At 37.0% G+C, this 6,000-nt stretch overlaps 1 long non-coding RNA gene across 2 annotated transcripts in view; it reads right to left on the bottom strand.

Moving 5' to 3' along the window:
* Window positions 1-251: 251 nt before the first annotated feature.
* Window positions 252-6,000, bottom strand: part of LOC117663806 (uncharacterized) — a 113,498-nt gene continuing 107,749 nt past the window's right edge. The window contains exon 4 of one of the 2 annotated variants that reach the window (XR_015733021.1): window positions 252-328. This is a non-coding gene — a long non-coding RNA (uncharacterized LOC117663806). Of the gene's footprint in view, window positions 329-2,448; window positions 3,183-6,000 lie in introns of those variants that run through there. The other variant, XR_015733022.1, reaches the window with a different exon arrangement.

The following is a 6,000-nucleotide window of genomic DNA, read 5'->3' as shown; positions in this document are numbered from 1 at the left end:
ACTGCATAAGAATGCCAAATCCTCACCTTTATCATTTGACTTTGTCATTAAGAGTTCCATGAAGTTGGGGACGGTTATTTCTTGCACATACCGTAATATTTTACAATTAGATAACAGGAAAAGCAATATAAAATCAGAGTTACAAACACACACACACACACGACAAAGAGCGGAAAACAAGATCAAAACAGTTCTGTTTCTGACATTTAATGCTTACCCTGATACCTTCCATATGCATCTGGGAATAATGTGAGTCGCAGTCCAACTTATCTAGAGAGAATCAAGTAGGGAAGGCTGGCTTAGATGAACAAAAGTAGATCAGGAGGCACTAAATGATGATAAAGGTAAAAAAATAAGCACAATGTGAACTTCTGTGTAGCAGAGATTCCTCATATGATATCTTCTTTCAGAATGCCATCCACCTTACTTCAAATGAGAGAAGAACACATAATAAGACTTGCTTGGTTATTTCAATATATATATATATATCGGCTGTTTAACATGGAAGCAAGCATTTGTTTATATAACAATTTCCCAAGCTGTGCAGCAAAATACATCTTGGATTGTGTATGTAAGTGGAACATCTGCTAGCACTACTAAATACATAAAATTACCTTCGCAGAGGGGAACTGTTGATGCTAAATCTAATGTTATTTTGGTACCAGGCAAATATGTTTTTATAGTCCCAAAGTTTTCCAGGCTTTTTTTTTTACTTAAGGTTTTAATTTATCCTTAATTCTATTAGATTTAATTTTGTTTGTTCCCTGTTGCTTCTATGATTTTAATAATTTAATACATACATACTATATTGTTTTGTTTGAGGTTTCCCAAGAGGTTTTTTTTTTTTCTATGAATAGTAGCAAAAAAAAAAAAAAAATCAGACTTCCAAGAAAATTAGATTTTTCAAAGTAATTTAGAGTTTCTTGTGAGCCATATTGTGTGAAATGTGTACAGAAAATTTGTGGGTTTAATTGATTGTGTGAGCATGTCTGGGTTACAGAAGTGTAGCAGCTAAGAATGAAAATAACTCTGAATCAGTCTACCTGTAGCCAATGTCACTGCTTTATGTTTTACAAGCTTTCCACTGCCATTATCTCAATTTATGAGGAGGTGGTTCATTTTTTTCTTCTCTCCTTTCTTGTCTGTTCTTCTTTTGTGTCACAACATTTACATTATAAGTCTGCAGCAGGGGTGGGTTCTACTTACCTTTATTACCGGTTCGCAATGGGGCTGCGTGCACGCTCTTCTGAGCAGCGCAGAAGCTGCTACGCATGTGCAGAAGCGTTCTGATGATGTCGGGGTCAGTGGGCAGAGCCTCCCGCTGGTTTTACTACCAGTTCTATAGAACCAGTGCGAACTGGGGGCAACCCACCACTGGTCTGCAGTATAAGTTATTTTTAACTTATTTGTTTCCCAAAAATATATCATTTTATTGTACTTGCTAAACTATTGAAAACAAACCTTTGGAAAAACATAACGATTGTGCTTATGCTTTCTGCTTCTTTCTTTGCTGGTGGATTAACCTAAACATGGATATTTACCAGCCAATCACCTTGCCCATTTATATATAGACTCTATGCTTCTCACGTTGTAGCTATCAGCTACAATGATAGCTCAGTAGTGAACCCTTTCTACAAACAGACTTTGCTTTCTATTCCACTAGAAAACATAAGCCTCTGTTTAATATAACCAAAGGAGATCCAGCTGGAGAGCTGGAGCCAGATCAATGCAGTTAGCTTGTGCTTCAAGACAGATGAACATGGCAATATTGGTGAAACCTGGAATTTTCTCAACAAGTCATTGATACCTATTATAATTTATTACACTGAAATGCACATTGTAGAATATTTATTTTTTTCCCTCCTGAATCTTATGTCAGTTGAATTATTTTACTTTTACACAGTTTTACTTTACTATTTCCTTCAACTCAAGCAGAATCCCTTACTGATTCTGCATTGCAAGAAAAAGCAAATATTTTAGCTAGGCTTACTGTCTATTACTGTTCAAGACTCTGAATGGGTGAAAATATCATCTGCTACCACTTGCAAACACACCTCTGAACGAAGTCCTGGAGATGCTGGGTGGACCAAGGAGACCAAGTTTATATTTGCACTCAGTCATGGATACCACCAGTGACTCTATTCAATCATACTCTTTGCACAGTCTACTTCCTACATAGGAAGATAAATTAGAGAACATCCCTATGGATACCATCTTGAGTTCTTATAGAAAATGTTTGAAGTATGGAGTTGGAAGTTGGAAATATGAAGTAAATAATTAAGATTTTCTTTCTGATGATTTTGGTGAATTTTATATGTAATCCCTATTATGTTTATTCAACATTATATCCAAATTACTGCAGTTTCAGCCTAACTTTTAAAAGAGTCCATGATAGATGCCTTCTTGCCCTCTTCCTTTCAGTTCCTCTTTTGTTTCAGTTGTTTCATCTTTTTTCTTTCTCTTTTAATCATAAAATAATTCTCCACTTTAATTCATTACAGCTACTAAAGAAATATCTGCTTTATCTCCAGTATGTACATTTCCCAAAGCATGGGTGAACATAGCTACTAAAATATTGATTGTATAAATTACATATTTTTATTTTAGTCTTTCTACTGAAGTATACAACATAAACATGCATATTCACATTAGGAGGATTGCCAAGCAGCTGCATTAAAGTACAATCTACTGTTTTTTGAACTGACAGAAAAATATTCTGGCATGAACTAGAATATTCTAGGGGCTGAATCCTCTTTTGCCTCAAAAACAAGGCCAGCAAGTGGCATTGTCATTACAGTTTTAATGTGGAACAAGGAAAGTAATTGGTGGAGTCTGGCTTCGTTTTCCCTGCCACTGAACATCATCTCCCATCAAAATAACCACCAACTGGTCTCTGTAATATTTGGTGAGATAGGGCTGGTTGAATGTGGGCAGGTACTTTGAATGGCAGGTTAGCCATCTTTAAAATTGCTCAAATAACAAGTCACAGTTAAAGAGATACTCCATGCTTCTGTCAGTAAAACTATTTCTGACATGCATCTAATACTCCAAAAGATAAAGCACAAAGAAACTCTTGTAAGAAGCATTGGGGCACTTCCTTTACCTCACTATGGGCTCTTCCTCCATGCCTATGACCTTTCAGTTAATCCAACATGCATGGACAACTGGCTTGATGCAAGACCCTGAAGGTAAACCAGAACAGAAAATGGATTCAACAGAATTACTAGAATTACAGTTTATTGAGATAGGCTATAATAGTTTTCTAAAGATTCTTAATATCCCAAAGGGTTGGAATATAGTTCTTGGCAAGCATTTCAGAAAATGGGCTAGTCAGTAACCTCTGTAAAAGCCCAAATGACTGAAATGGCCATAAAGGGTGCCCTCTAATTGGATGGAAAGAGATGTGGCCACAAAAGCCTAAATGGGCCTCATTGTAATCGGTGACTACATTGTGGCTAAAATGTTTGTAAAACTGAAACAACTAAAGATTACTTTAAAGTGGAGAACTGGAGAGAAGACAAAGGACAGCATGAAGAGATAGGCCATATTACAATGATTACTGGAGCCCATTTGGGCTGCAATTAAGGGATGTGAGGATGAGTCCCTTTATATGTATAACTATTATAGAATAACTTTATATTTCTTTTTAAAGATTTCAGGGAAGAGCATTTAGTACAGTCACATCCAGTTGTTTCCAATTCTCTTTTGAAGTCTATTAAAAACTAAAATTAGACTTCAGGATATATACAGTGCTTTGTGCTCTACTACCCTTAATAATGTTCCAAATAATTTTGAAGTCCTTATGCTAAGATCAATGAGAAAAGAAACTTTTCATCTATAGCAAGTAATAGTTGAAGTTCCCTGTAGCGTAAGAAATACACAAGATTATTTTTTATTAAGGACAGTAAGATATTATGGCAAAGCCAAATTTAATATAAATAGGTTTTATGCATTGAAATACCCTTTCACAGTTTCACAGTCACTATTCACTAGGGGAACAAAAGTGATTGTCTTGTTGCCCAGATGATCAAAAGAATTAGATCCAGTTGCTAATAAAGGTTCATATTCCTATTGTGTTAATGGCGATAATTTTAAGCACTACCATGTTTTTTTTTACCCCAAATCATATTTTTTAGAAATAAGTATATCACCTATTGAAAAGTTTCTGAAACTGGAATATCATATATTTAATTTTAGCATTTGAAATAAATTATTTTTTTCCTCTCCAACATTACAAAATGTGCACCCGGGTTGAACTTTCACACATAGTGCATCAATTTGTATAATTAACTGATGGTAACAATTGCAGTTTACTTAGCACGTCCTACATCAACATGCAAATACTGTACAGAAGGCCCAGATTTGCAAGCACAATATGCCTAGTGACTTGCAGGTCAATCCAATATCTGCCCACTGAAAATCCTTACCACTTTCAACCCCCCCTGAGAACTTTAAGCTCCAGATATACAATGATTGCAGTATATAACAATATTTGCTTCTGGTTGCCCTGAATTTCATCAGCTTTCAGTTGTAGGAAGATTTTCAGCTGGAAATCTGAAAAGTGAACAAAAAGTGATCCATGGAGGAGTTGGAGCAGAATAAAAACTTTCTCACAGCATTTTCATGCATAGTGGGAGTTACGGCTGTGATTAACCTCACAGCCTCTTCCCACTCCAGTTCCTCCAATGCAAGAGTAAATATTGTAAGGCTATGAGGTTGTCATGACCTACTCTGTTTAAGATGTTGGAATAAGTTCAGTAAGAACCAAATTCATTTTCCTGCTTGATTGTGAAGTTCACGGAATAACTTTGAGCTAATTCCCTATGTTGTGGCACAGGAGGGTTGGTCTGAAGATAAGATGTGTATATACCATATACCCATGATGGCGAACCTATGGCACATGTGCCACAGATGGCACGCAGAGCCCTCTCTGGGGGCACACGAGCCGTTGCCCCAACTCAGCTCCACTGCGCATGCGCGCACACCTGCAGCCAGCCAGCTGATTTTCGAGTCTCTGCCATGCACGTGCGGGGGGCGCATGTGGGGGGGCACAGGTCCATGCGTGGGGAGTGGGATGCATGCAGGGGGGGTGTGCATGTGTGGGGGGAAGGCGGAGCATGGGGGCACGTGCGCATGCATGGGGCAAGACACATGAGAGGGTCACATGTACATGCATGGGGGCAGGGGGAGTGCAGGGGGCACATGCGAGGGGGTTGCGCATGCATGCATGTGGGGGGGTCACATTACATAATGGGTGCACTTTCGGCACACAACGACAAAAAGATTAGCCATCATTGCCATATACCATATATTACAGTCAGCCACATGTACACAAATAGTACTGTAGTTTGTTGTTTCATAAACTCAGGCAAGTCTTAATTGCTAATATCAGATTGATATTAATATTTTTTTTAATTGGCAATGGGGACAAGCTGTTACAGTAACAGGAAATACTATTCTCAATGCAAAAGAAAATTATGGAAGGTGCATCATGCAGTCCTTTAACAATCTGTCTAATTCTTGTTTCCTTTATCTAGCCCAGCTTCATGAAGCTTAATATTCGGATACAATAGCACTGAAGTCTCATAATCTTTGTCCATGCTGATTGTGGGATTATGGAAATTGGAACTGACCTGGAAGGCATTAGGTTTATATTGAAGAAAATCAACGTGGCATTTTGAGTTTGTTTCTTAGGCTTTTCACTTCTTAGTAGCTGTTTCCATCCCCTTCATAGTTCATTGCTCTCTTTCCTCTTTTTATGGTCAAATCTGATTTTTTTTCACACATGAAGAAAAATTATAATGCTTACATTTAATTTTTAATTTTTTTAAAAAAAAAGATCAAATTATTAATCAATTTTAATATTTTTCACATTGTACCTAACACTACAAGACATTTCTCTCCCTTTAAAACTGTAAATTGTACTATTAGAAATATTGCTGCAAAATGATAGTTTAGTTCTCAGTTTCCCTTTTTTCTTTTATGATTTCAAAATACTTG

The sequence above is a fragment of the Pantherophis guttatus genome, chromosome 3, assembly GCF_059756535.1.
Source record: "Pantherophis guttatus breed Tessera chromosome 3, ASM5975653v1, whole genome shotgun sequence".
In the NCBI taxonomy this organism is placed as follows: domain Eukaryota; kingdom Metazoa; phylum Chordata; class Lepidosauria; order Squamata; family Colubridae; genus Pantherophis; species Pantherophis guttatus.
This window is presented reverse-complemented; position numbering and strand designations above follow the sequence as displayed.